We start from the raw sequence: 14,075 nt of genomic DNA on the forward strand, positions 1-14,075 counted from the left end.
ATTTCCATCGACTGTTATGAAATACATATGTCACAGTTTATCAAGAAATAAAATTTTCCACTCATCGTAACCAACATTTCGTCCTTTTTTCAAGTTTTCAAGGCATTTCCGAATTCGACTGATTGCCAAATATTTACTTGAAATGAGAAGCACAACGAGGCTACTAATGTAATAAATGTTGTTAATCATTAGCTGCTAACTTCCCCTTGTTTGTTGTGAGGTTCGTGTTGCTTAAAGTTATATTTGTAATTAGGATCGATTTTGTTTCTTTTCGACTATGGTGATGTTTGAAATTATACTTCTAGTTTAGCAATTGTTCCTGTTGATTCCTTTCGCTATACTTGCATCATCGGACGATTTAATGCTTACCTTTAGTACACAAAACACGTTATCAATCATATATTGAATCATCTGTACTTTTGACTTAAACACTTACTTAACCATTACAAATCGTGTTATTCAATAACGCAATTAAGTCATCATATATAAAATAAAGAAGAAATGGTGACGAATGAGACAACTCTCCACAATGAATTAACAGGTATAGGTCAACTTACGGACTTCAATAATGAGCAAAGTCCATATCTCATTGTAAGCTTTAAAAGGCCCCGAAGTGTGTTTCATAAGCATGAAACACAGTCATCAGTTATTTTTGAAGTAGCAAGAAAGCCGATAAATTCTTAGGAAACTCAATTATATGGGTCGTGTAGTTATTAACTCTGTTGTCAGTTATAAGACTCATCAGTGAAGGTCGTTTTAAAATAGTGGGAAGGCAAGATAAATTTATGATCTTCAAGTTGTAGAGAGTACCGAATATTCTGGAAATTTGTGTTATTGCACGACTAAATTTAGCATGTTTAGCTCTGCATGTATTAAAATTTTTTTTTAAATATCAATGACACACGAGGGACATCTTTACTAGACATTTTGAGTATTATTATCAGAATAAATAAAAGACTTTCAACCAGTTATAACACCCACATTAGCTTTGTTACTGGCAGTGCAATTTTGTCGGCGAAAAATACGATTAAAATCTTCTTGGAAATCTCGAAAGACCTTAAACCCCACCAAAAGAAACAATAATCGAATATCGTTTACTGAATCAATTGAACATTTGGTCCTATTAAAACGTTCGTTTATTTCATCCCTTCCAATAACAGAAAAAAATCAAACAGACATTTCTAATGGAAAGATAAAAGTATTCAAGTTGTTTTTCATATTTTGTCAAATCTTGTATGTATTAAGGACTCGCTATACTTTCTCTTGATATAAACGATGGCTAATGTACGATGCACACATCAACAAGACTTTAGATACCAAGACTTCTGGAAAACGTGCCATAATAACGCTATTTAACCTATGATATAAAAATAATTTAGTACTTTCAATTTTTTAAATAATGAAAAGTGCCTGTTTATATATATGGCAATCTCTTAATCGTCGAAACTGGGAAAACTATGGATAACTATGACTTGTATTTATCTATACTGACTCTTTGATTAATCATAAGAAACAAAACAAAATATCTTTTTACGTTACAGGTTCGAAAAAAAATAAAGGTTAGTAAAATGTAAATTTTTGTATATACAAATATCTAACTGATTAAAAACAGACCCAAAAAAAATGAAATTTTAAACAATGTATTAATTGCACACGACATCTCTTTTTGATGAAACAACAAGGAACTCAACTCAAAGAAGACATAATGTATAGAAAATCAATCTGATGACCGCTGATCAAAATTTTGTGTTTTTAGTCTGTGAAATAATCATTAAAATATTATAAAACACATTACATACAGGTAGATATAAAAAAAAAAAGATTTTTCTGGTTGCGATCATTACTTACACTGGTTTAAGCCCCAGCATAGTAGTCAGCACTTCTGTGTTGAAATGAATCATCATTGATATGGTCATAATTATAAATAAACTGTTTATGAAAACTTTAATTTTCGAAATACACAGGTTTTTCTACCTAATGAATAGAACTTCAGTTGTATTTCCAAAAAGCTTTCGTATGTTTTGTTCTTCTATGCTTTTCAAATTGTACTGTGTGTGGCCTTTTGGTGTCAATGATGAGCTATGTGTAGACGAAACACACATCAGGCGTACACAACGTTAATTCTGGTATATATGGGAATATTTGTCATTCACTTGGAATTCGTTTACCTCTGCCACAATGTTCCCATGCACACATCTTTGTAGATCTAGATTTAGATATATTATTCACCATGATCCCTATGTGAGCAATGTGTATTGACAACTACAATCTCATAACATTTATATAAAACCGTCAACAGTATGCCTGCCTAACCTTGTTGTTTATCTTTTAAATAATTAGGTAGCTTTGATGTAAAACAAATATGGAGTGAGAGTTGATCAACTTCACAAATAATTTACGATGGTCTTGAAGTATAAATAATAGGAACTGACGTTGTTTATCATCTTAATTACGTGTTATAGTGTTCTTTTATTTGTCTTTGCAAAGTATTACTTTTACTGTAAAGTCTATTTTTAGTAATATCCATTTGACGTGGCTCATTGTATTATTGTACATGTGCTATGGTATTTTTTTTATAATTTTGTCGTTAGTTTCTGATAATGTGCTTTGTCTATATACCTTTTTGGTTTTCCTTGTTGATATATTTGATTGTTTTATAATGATTAAGATTATAACACAATGTTGACTGCTGTACCCCTAATTTTGACATTGATACCTATTATATCTATTTTGTTCACACATTGTTATGCGACTGTCATACAAGTGAGAGGTTTAGCAAGCTATAAAATCAGGTTTAATCCGCCAATTTTTAGATAAGAAAATGACTGTACTAAGTCTGGAATATGACAGTTGTTGTCCATTCGTTTGATGTGTTTGAGGTTTTGATTTTGCATTTTCAATCTATGGTAGAAGCGAATCGATAAAAACGTTTCCTATATGAAATTGCGATAGTGTCTAATATGAAATTGTAAAAATGCAGACACTCCATGAGGAAAAAGTTGTTTTGGCGATGAAAAATATATTTTGTTAAGCAAATACCAACTTTAAAACATATTGTTCAAATACAAACAACAATTAAGTCTAAATATATATTCAATAGTTAGTTAAAAACAAAAGTTTATGTCCGTGTAAAATTTGAGGTGCTGTGTTTTTTATGTACACAAATAAACAAATGCTATAAATTCTGATATGAATGCGATTCTTTTAAAATATGATAGCAGTATTTTTTTAATGTCACTATAAGTAACGTTGTATGTTTTAAATAAGCAGTTTTAAGGTCACTGATCAACGTCAAAATGTTTTTGTTAGCATCTTTACAACGGGAAAAAGTCTTTGATATCCAATAAGACCTGTTTTCTTTGTCAACAAGTTTTTCGATGTTAATAATAAATACATCTTCCGTTTGACGATATTTTTCATTCGTCGTATCTGAAGCTGTTAAGATTGAAATTGTCAATTCTGAGACAAACAGGCCGTTAATTTTTCTCAGAATTTGATAGTTTCATATTTCTCATGTTGGAGCCGTTTATAGCCGACTATACGGAATTGATTTTTGAAGGCCGTACGGTTGTCTATGATGGCTTTCATCCACTTCATTTGAAATTTGGTGGATAGTTGTCTCATTTGCAATCAAACCACATCTCCTTATTTGTATATAGAGGAAATAAGTCTGTAATTTTTTATAACCACACATGTAGGTTATCCAGTGTAAATAAGTACATCCGAGCCGTTGCTTACGAGTCTTATGTCAGAACAAACGTTTGGGTTTACTCCAGTGTATAGTGCATTCTTTTAGTTTTTAAGATCTCGTTAATTCATAACAGAACTGTGTTTTAACATTATTAAGAAAGCCTCCTATTAAGAACGTATCAGTGTATAGTGGTTTTATTATGGTTACTATGACTGATTTCGGAGAAATATGTTTTATTATACAATCAAAAACTGTGTTTTAAAGTTATTATTAAAAGTCTTTTTTGAATAAAACTATTTTTTACACAATTACCTGTATTTACCTGTATTATTGACGCAAATAAAATGTTTTATTTTGGCGCAAATGAAATATTGTTTGTTGCGCAAATGAAAGATTATTTTGGCGCTAACGAAATTTTATTGTGAATTATGTTTCCGGGTTTCTTGACTTACATTGTGACTTGTTATCGTATTTATTTTATATGAGAAAACTATCGCAGTTATATAAGAAAAATATTGCATTCATTACTTTTTCATATAAAAAACACATCGCTGTTATTTAAGAAAAATATCGCATTCATATTACAAAAAATAGCAGTATCATTGAATTATAGGTGCTTTTGGTTTAGAAAACAATTAATTTATCGAAATTGAATTCCACTAATTTTGCTAAATGATATTAATTGAATGTGTACATCTACAAATGATAAATCGTGCATTTATGTTTCATTTAGTCAACTTATCAATTGTCTCGTATTAATACAACTTGGTTGTTATTATATATTACACAATTCATGATAGTAATACAGGCAGACGTTTGTCGTGTTAAATGTTACCCTATTTTAAGAAGAATAATCATTACTTACCCAGAAATCTTCATTTCTTTATACATATGTAAAAAATCGTCTGAGATTTCCCATAAGGCAATTCGTCCATATTAGACAATATCGTTATTTCATATAAGAAACGTTTTTATCGATTCGCTTCTTCAATAGACTGATTTTGATTCGGGACTTTCCGTTTTGAGTTTTCCTCGCAGGTCTTTATTTTTGTTATTTTGCTTTTTAATATAATCAAAGACCATCAAGAATAATGATTCTTTCAAAACAATTTGGAAAGTAAAATAACATTAACGGTATCATTTTTACCGTACTAAATTTGCATTTCGACTATTAATGTTGTATTATCTATATTAGACATGTTAGAGTTGAAGAAGCAATTTAGAAATTTAAAATGTTATACTCCAATGTCACAGTTTGAAAGCAAAGATTGGTAACATAATCAATTTAGAATTTGACACGAAGTTTGTATGTTACATGTTTTTATCTAGTATATCACTTTTATTTAAGATCAACGATGTTGGCAGTCGTATTTGGCATATACAATGATCGGTTTCTCCTGTCCCATATTTTCCTGTCTATGCTTAATTGTAATTTGTCGTGTTAAATGCATTGGTAAGAAATGTTAAGCTTTTATTATGTGCAAAGATGACTGTTTTGTTTTATGAAAATGAATTGTAAACCAGTTATATCAATGCATCACATGATGATTAGAAACAAACCAATGCAGTTGAGGACTATTTTGAAAACGTGGGTAAGTACACGTTAGATGCACTTAGACTATAAAACTAGATTCTAAATAGCTTAAAGCGGTTCGATTATGCATTCAGAAGCGCAGCTATGAAATACTAGGTATTTAACCATTCGCAAAAGCCGGATGTCGTAGATGCGTTATCGTCTTTTTACGACAAATATGTAGTTACATTGTACTTCAACAGACAAATTTTCCAACATTATTCTGTAAGTATTGCATAATCAAAGTGTGCAATGAATACACTACTACAGTTTTCTTTCTTTTTTATACTTCATAAATATTAAGGATATATACAACAAACAAATTAAAAATTTGAAATTTGGCTGATTATTTGTCATGTCATTTATTCAACAATATTCATCAATATATAAAAAAAATGTTAATGATGACATCCAACCACTTTCCATATTGAACGGACATACATTGTAAGTATAATGATATATACTAGTATGCCATGACGATAGACATATTTTCCTTCATTTATTACTGCAAATTTCTTGAATTTTCGGTTTTCATTGCATATGTCGTCTGCAGAATATCCTGCTATGCATGCATAATCATATATACAGAGGATCTTGGCAGCAAGAATACTTCACAAACTAAAAGGTCTGCTCTATATTTTTAACGTGTTACTGATATATATAAAGATAAACGAACATATATCGATGCATTAAGCGCGTATATGCTCATAGTATACATGTAATATGAATTTAATTGATCGGGGTTAGCTCTAGACGCAAAAAAAACTGTTCCGAAAGAATCATGAGGAACTACAAATGAAATCGACTCTACGTAAATTTAATCATCAATATCACGAATCGGTTGACAAATACTATGTGTCTTTGTCCTGGATATTAAGTTACCAGAAACGTTGTCTAAACTGTAAATGTATCCTGGTTTAAATTTTGACTAGACCATTGATAGCAGTAAATGCATGCATAGCAATAGACACTGTCGATAAACACATTCCTGTTCTGTTTGAGTTCATGCGATTCGCTAAGATTTTGATATCTTCATTTTGTATATTCTTGATAGATTATTGTTATCTATTACTAATCTAATTTTGATCTGCATAAAATTTGATTTTTGAACATTTGTTTCTAGAAAGAAAACAGACGTCACTGAAACTGTGGTTCAAACGAAAATTGACTTCTGAAAGATTCAACATAGGTATGTAGTTTATGATGTGGAATTTACAACGACAAGATTGTATTGTCCCGTCAAAAAAACTGATTTAATCATTAAGTACGTCAGACATCCGTTTCGTCTACATACGACGTATCAGTGGCGCTAAAATCTAAAGCGTTGGAAGGCCAAAAAACAATAATGTTGAGCGTTATTGATATCATGAACACCATAAGTAATATAGATTAAAAAACAAATGTTTGTTAAAATATTCCGACATGCTTATGTACGAAGATATTTGGTTCTTATTTAAAATATGATTATTTTCTAGAAAGGACATGGAAGTCACTGTGGCAAAAAAACTAAATTGAATTCTGAAAGATTCAAAAGAGGTATATAATAAATAATGAATCATTAAAGGTACAGGCATGTGTATTTTTGTCGTCAGCAACAATGCTTTACTGTCATCAAATCCTCTTTGTATTAGGGGGGAAAGCATTATGGGTGGATTGCACATCATTTCCTTACTTGCATGTACAGCATAATGTGTAAATTACATTCATCAAATACAGACAAACCAGTGAAGGAAACATTTCAAACTTTCAAATATTGTACAAATTTAGAGATTCCCATAAAATTGCAAAATGTGATAACGGGTTAATCAAGAGTTACACAATTCGTCTTATTCGTTGTCGTTGTTGAAGTAGAATTCAAACACAAAGTAGCATACAAATGATAGTTGAAGATAAACACATATCGGATTACTGTTACGCTATATTACCAACTGTTTTCAACCTAATGTAATTCTTGTACTCATTATATTGTAATATATGTATGCTTAGTACACTGGAATTGCAAACTGACAATATGACGCATAAAATCATTTACATTATCAATGACTTCTTATTTTTGAATTAGAATATGCTAATCGTTCATGCAAAGATGTACCGTTATTTATCAAAGAGTTCCGTGAAAACTCGTGCCGCTTTGGTCGCTCTGTCATGTATGAGTATTCGTGCGATGTTAAACGCCGCACTATAATTTTTAAAAATGAACGTAAACAAAAGATTTGAAATCGCTATTCAATTACTATAGCCAAGTTTGTCCGATTGCGTTTAGATATTTTGAGGCATGAGGTATTACACATTTACCGTCCTATCTATAAATTTATGTTTACACTTAATGTAAATTCATTATATCTTTCCAGGAACAAGATATATTAGAATATTTATAATTTTTATAATTTTGGCCCTGTTTCTGTTACCAGTTATAAAAGGAGCAGTGGATAATAACATTTGTAAAGGTAACGTCTAATTATGATATACTAGTATATATCATTATACTTACAATGTATGTTATAACTGTTATCATCACCATAGTCTTAGTAAGTTCCTGATAACTCTTATTTGTAATTCTGAAAATTCAATAATTGAAAATATCACTAACATATATGTTGATGAACAAGAAAATTGAACGTTATTTCATCAAAAACACCACATGTACTTATTTGGTTTAGAAAATATTTCAATTTTCACCGGAAAATACTATATTAATTAAAAGTAAATTAAGAAACAAAATTAATTATCGCTCGCCTTGTGATCATTCATCATAGACATAATATAAAAAGGTAACATCACCTTTTATTAGAAACAATATTGTGATCACTGATCACGCGATCCTTTGTTTAGTTGTAATACTGAAACTGTGAACAGATCATTTCAGTACATTAAGCTATAACGTATTTGACTTGAGGACATTTTAGTTTTAAAATGGAAACACACGTTGAAGTGAAACAATCAGTGATTATTGTTCTTTCTCGTTCAAAATGTTTTTGTTACTTTTTAGATGAAGAATTCTATATCATTGTTGGCGTGACCATTACCTTCTTGTTCCCGATACCGATAGCATATGGTAATCTTTTATTATTTTTGCTTTTAATATTCTCAAAATTTATCAGCCTCGTATATATTTTCAAACTAGCCATGAATAAACTAGGAATGAACAATTAAACGCAAATACGATAATATTACACCTTGTAGCTTTAGATAGTTGTTACGAAATATTTATTACCAGTTTCCCTTTAGCATAAGGCTTATGCTAGCATATAACACGGATCTAATCAATATATCAAGAGAGGCACACAAAAGAAAGCTCTGATCACTCTTTCCAATTGAAAAGTGTTAATTAATCTGAAGGTGTCCTTGAATTAAACTGTTTCATTGTTTTCTTCTATAAACGTTAAACAACACAGGTATACAGCTTGGTATTTCCTAATTGGAGAAAATATATATCAATATACAGCGTATTCAAAATAATATGGCATCGTTGTTTGTCCTTTTTTTCGTCCGTACTATTTACCTGAAGTCGACTGTTAATGTTTTTACCCAACGACAGATCAGGTCACCTAAAAAGAATGCAGAAAACAAAAAAGAGGTTAATTTTAAATACATGCTGTTTTAAATAATTAAGAAACTTATTTCCCCTTTTAACATTTACTAGAAATAAAATAAAACAACACGAAAGTATGAAATAAAACTACTGAATATATTGATGCAATGCAACAGGCAAATAAATATATGGCATAAAAGTTTGCTATAGAAATCAACCAACTTACCTTTCAAAATCTCAATCCCTTGACATACCAAAGATAAATAAGAGAACATACAAGAAGAGCACGAACAATAAAAAGGCTATATATCAATAGTAAAAAAGAAAATATATATATACAAATAAGCATACTCTCAAATTGTTATTGTTGAACATGACCATATTGTATGATACCAGTTCAATGTTTATCATAACTATTCATTTCTTTAGAAATTATTAAGACAGAAAATGATACAAGTACTAGTATGCAGACACAAGGAAGTCTTGCAGTACAATCGAAAGAAGGTGATAAAGGAGGTTTTTACTTTTTTATTTGAGAAATAAAACAGCGTGAGCACCAATATACTGTATCCTGTATCTGCATATTGAACAAAATTCAAGATTGAAATGATTGCATATATATATTTCTAGAATTACGATATTGTACACAAACTACATGGATACCGGATGAAATGTAAAAATTTAGGTATTCTAGAAAAACAAATTTACAAATGAAGCAGACTTGTTAGAGTTGGTTGCAGTTTAGATCCATTAGAACTGTTCAATATCAGTCAATAAAATCATTAGAGGTTATGTCAATACCATGTAACCAATATTTTGATTACATTTGCGTCGAAGTATTTTAATTTTCTTATATCAATCGGTGTTTTGCTTAAACAAAGTTGGTTTTTCACGACCTCGATCAAAAATTAAAAAAAAAATAAAATACCAAAAGCATCGAACTTCAAATAAATTCAAAATGAAAAGTCCCTTTTCAACTGACAAATTCAAAAGCTCAAACACATTAAACGAATGGAAAACAAATTGGTGTCTACGGTCATCTGTTATTCACAAATTTTCAAGTTAGAACCAGAAGTGTAATGTAGATGAGTTGTCATTGTTTCTAAACATCGTTCCACATTATTTGAAATACTTTTTGTCATTAGAGAAAAATAACAGCTGTAAGAAACCTTCAAAAGGGTTCACTAAATCGATTTATTTTTTTCAAATAATGAGGTTTAATAATGTTAATGGAATTATAGACAATCTTTCCTTTTTTGAATATTTTTTTTTTATAGGAACAGATTTGTATTTATATTTACTGTCAATTCTTATGCTAAAAATTGATATATCTTTGTTATTTTTATAGATACATCGGATCAAGATACTCAGGATCAGAGCACATCTTTCATTTAAAAACAAACTTAGTTAAGAAATTTCGTCATTATTCGAAGAAATATTTGGCTTATTGAATAGGAGAGGATGTCAACGATATCGAAATAAACCGGTCGTATTCAGTAATGTCACACTCAAGGAAAATAGGATGAAGTTTGTGGTTAAGACAAGTTTGACATATTCCGATTTTTTCTGTGAAAGTACTTGACTGCAAGAACATGCTAAGCATTAGTAAATTTTGATAAAAAAAAATCATCTGAAGATTTTTAACAGAAAATGTAGGCTGATTGATAGAACACTGCGTGTCGATATCACAGAGAATGTAATATTCTGCAAATACCTTGTTCGTTGTTCATTCCATCCACTCTAACTTTCCTTAGGTCGTCATTACATTGCCTACGTTATATATAACTCAGCGTCTGTATTAAGAAATTATGTTTGAAGATGCTTAGAAGTATATATTAACCACTTTTTATGATTTTTTTAAGTATCTATAATTTTCTTATTTTCAATTGGAGATACACTTTACAAGAGTTTGGGTGCATTTTCATTCTCCTTGCGTAATGAATGTGCTTGACAAAATGCATTGGTACGTTTCATTGGTCTATATGTCTTTGCTGACCTATCCCCCTCAAGTTTCGACTGAAATTAACCCCATTAAAAATTTTAGATCAATATTCTGGAATTTCTTTTATAAATTGTTGTGTTCTCGTCTTGGTGTTATAATTGCTATTCTGGAATCTTCTTATGCATATTCAGGAATGCAAGAGAACATGAGGTCCAAGGACACAGTTATCGTCCTTTGGTTTTCGTTGTCTACGAATATAGTCCCTACTGTGAACAGTGTATAACTTGCATTTTCTTTTGCTACACTTTCCCAATTTATTTCTTGATGTTTTATGCATGAAATATTAAGTAAGGGGATGAAATTACATGTTAAAAAAATTTGGGTGCTGAATCTTTATGTTAAGTAGTGATTTGGTCCAGTTAAAAAAGGTCAAAAATTAGAATATCTGAAGCTGTCAAACTGAATTTTAGCCCTCTTAACACAGAATTGTCAATATTTTGAGTTAGAGCTGGTAGAAGTTTCTATAATTTTGATATTATTTGTATCAATAGTAGTACACTACACTGTAAAAATCTTTTTGAGATAGAGCAGGTGCGATTTTTTTTAATTTGAATAGATTGTCTAAAAGAAATGCACTACGAAATAACTGTGTTCTCTGGCCTAAGATAACGTGATATGAATATAAACCATGATGTGTACTAGACAGCACGTCAAGATACCCCGACAAAAACAAAGTTATTTTAATTTGAAGCTACGTCATTATTTTTATGTTATCATATATAAGTTTATGATTTGTTTAATGAAGTAAAGATAATAGATACTTATAAAAAGGCTTCATCGAGCTAAAGATGAACTGTCAAATGAATAGTAGTATCAACTTCAATATTGATAATGTCCTCGCCTAAAGCAACAATTTGAATCTAGTTTTTTGAACGAAATACAAATAAATTATTATCTTTATTTTATAAATTTTGTGAAAGCTTATCAAAGACAACAGGTTTAATATTTAGACACCAAACGTTTCATTCGTTCTCATATTACGCTTTACTGGGATCCGAATTAAATATGTTGGAACATGTGTGTCGATGAACAGCCATGGAGACTGTAATTCTAATAATGTTTTCCTTATCAAGCTACCAAGTATTCTTGTTACTTTTTGGGGTTTCAAAAAATTTAAACCTTTTATTAACAGTTGATTTACCGACAGTGATGTAATAAGTATTTGTTGCAGGAAGTTAAAAGGGTATTCTCTTATGGTTATGGCCTGTTATCTATTTCTTGCATGAGTAGATATTTCTTGTGTCATACTGCACGGAGTAATATACGAAAAAGTGGTACGCAAATCTGTGTTGATCTGATTGGCTTATCCAGCATCATAAGACGATATTACTGCATTTCCATTGGCTATTCGTTAGGTCATTGATGACTTTCAAAGGTTGCTGCTGGAGGGACACATGTGTCCACATCAGCTGTGCCAGAGGGACACATATGTCCATGTTTTAATTTTTACAAGCTTCTCTTCATTGCTGTATCTCTTTCAAATAAAAGACCGAAGATTTAACAGTGTTACATTTTTCTTCAATGGCTCCCAAATGTAACGGTCATTATGGCGTGACGTCATTTATCGAATGACGTCATTGTCGGGCATGCGACGTCACAGACATCGAGCTGTCGTATTTTGTTGCACACGAAATGCAACCTTAAAAAACTACTGGCAGCAAGAGGGTTAAGACGATGTACATTTCGTCTATGGCAACGGACATATGCGATTTCTTCAATAATATATAAAACACTTACACTTTTCATCTGACAATATTCCTTTTGTCAATTTTTTTTTATTCTTAAGCGTACAAAAAGTCTTTAAATGTCTGATGTTAACGTTTGACACCGGAAAATGACATATGACTTCACACTGGGATGTGCAAAAGACTAGATCAACGATTCACGGCAGTTTTAATTTAACACGATGATAGTGTTGACCATTACAGAAATGGGTTTAACAACTTGTGAGCATTTCATAACGAGTGAGAATGGGATATCGCGTAATAACAACTCTCGTTATTTCATTTAAATAGTAATTATAAACTCGCCGAAGGCTAGTTTATTATTATTTTGAAACTAAATAACTCGAGTTGATATCAAGCGATATCCAATTTTCACTCGTTATGAAACCTATAATTAACAGCAATGGTGTTGGGTATTATTATATCTAATGTACTTATTTTCCTTGATGTATTGTTATTCGACTTATGAATAAAGGTTAAATAATCATGAATTGTTTTTTTTTTTAATTAATCATATGGAATTTCATATTCACTGTATAAAACATATATTATGTATTGAAATTCTGAACACTAGGAGGTAGGCCAAAGTTCACCGTATTTGTTTCACTCATATGATCAAAATATGAAAGCGGTTAAAATCTACTGGTAAAGAGTCTACTTAATATGCTTATACAAATCATCAACAATTTTTAGTTATTTCAAATAAATAAATACCATTGTTAACTTCTAAATCTTGGTTTAGGCTAACTCCTACTCATACATGTTTTTGGGTATTACTCAAAATTTGGCAAAACTTGTCAACAGTACAATTTGAACATTCTTCATGCATTTCATATGAATATATGTTTAAAATTCATTAAAATGTAATAAAAACCTTAAAGCACATATTTGAATCTATGATACGATGAATTGTAGGATATAATTGACGGACTTAAAAAAATGGCCAAGGTGTGAAGTAAATTCACTGGTATTGACCGTAATGTCTTGGTTATTGCCTAAAAAGGGAAAGATAAAGATATGAAGCAGACTTGTTACTTATGGCAGTATTTTTAATTCTAAGTTCATTTGGGATATATATGAGATGTAAGCACTCATTAGAATGTGGCTTGCTCCGTGTTGGAACATTATCAATATATCTGAAAGTGAAATTAAAGAACTTGAAACATGCTGAAAGAGAAATATGAAAAGTTGTAAATATGTTTTCAACAGAATATAAGACAACTATCAACCAGAGACGTTGATGCAAGCAGCTATATGTCATGCCCTTCATCAATACAATGAGCAAAACACATAAATACTGAAGAGTATATATTATTTAATTGAGGACCATTGTTTTTCGTTGAATAAAGTTTCATTCACATATTCAGATTTTTATCTTTTGTCTTTTTTCTAGATAGGCATTAATACGCTATAACATTGACCAAACTAACAACAACACCAAAACCTGCATCTGAATCAAATGTTACAACCTAAAGAAAAAGGTGTTCATGTCATATGTCATGCAAACATTTTTCCTTGCTCTGGGGCTACGCGGGATATATGTGTTTTACATT

General features: G+C 30.5%; 1 protein-coding gene and 1 long non-coding RNA gene across 2 annotated transcripts in view; one reads left to right on the top strand and one right to left on the bottom strand.

Annotated features, from left to right (window-relative positions):
* LOC127710750 (glycosyltransferase 1 domain-containing protein 1-like) overlaps window positions 1-14,075 on the bottom strand; it is an 801,321-nt gene that overhangs the window by 729,769 nt on the left and 57,477 nt on the right. The gene's annotated exons all lie outside the window — the stretch shown is intronic.
* LOC127710764 (uncharacterized) lies at window positions 5,033-13,009 on the top strand. Its single transcript, XR_007986317.1, has 7 exons — window positions 5,033-5,144; window positions 6,388-6,453; window positions 6,740-6,800; window positions 7,616-7,711; window positions 8,254-8,319; window positions 9,226-9,300; window positions 10,145-13,009. It is a non-coding gene; the product is annotated as an uncharacterized LOC127710764 (long non-coding RNA).

This window comes from Mytilus californianus, unplaced genomic scaffold (assembly GCF_021869535.1).
Source record: "Mytilus californianus isolate M0D057914Y unplaced genomic scaffold, xbMytCali1.0.p SCAF_8, whole genome shotgun sequence".
Classification (NCBI taxonomy): Eukaryota; Metazoa; Mollusca; class Bivalvia; order Mytilida; family Mytilidae; genus Mytilus; species Mytilus californianus.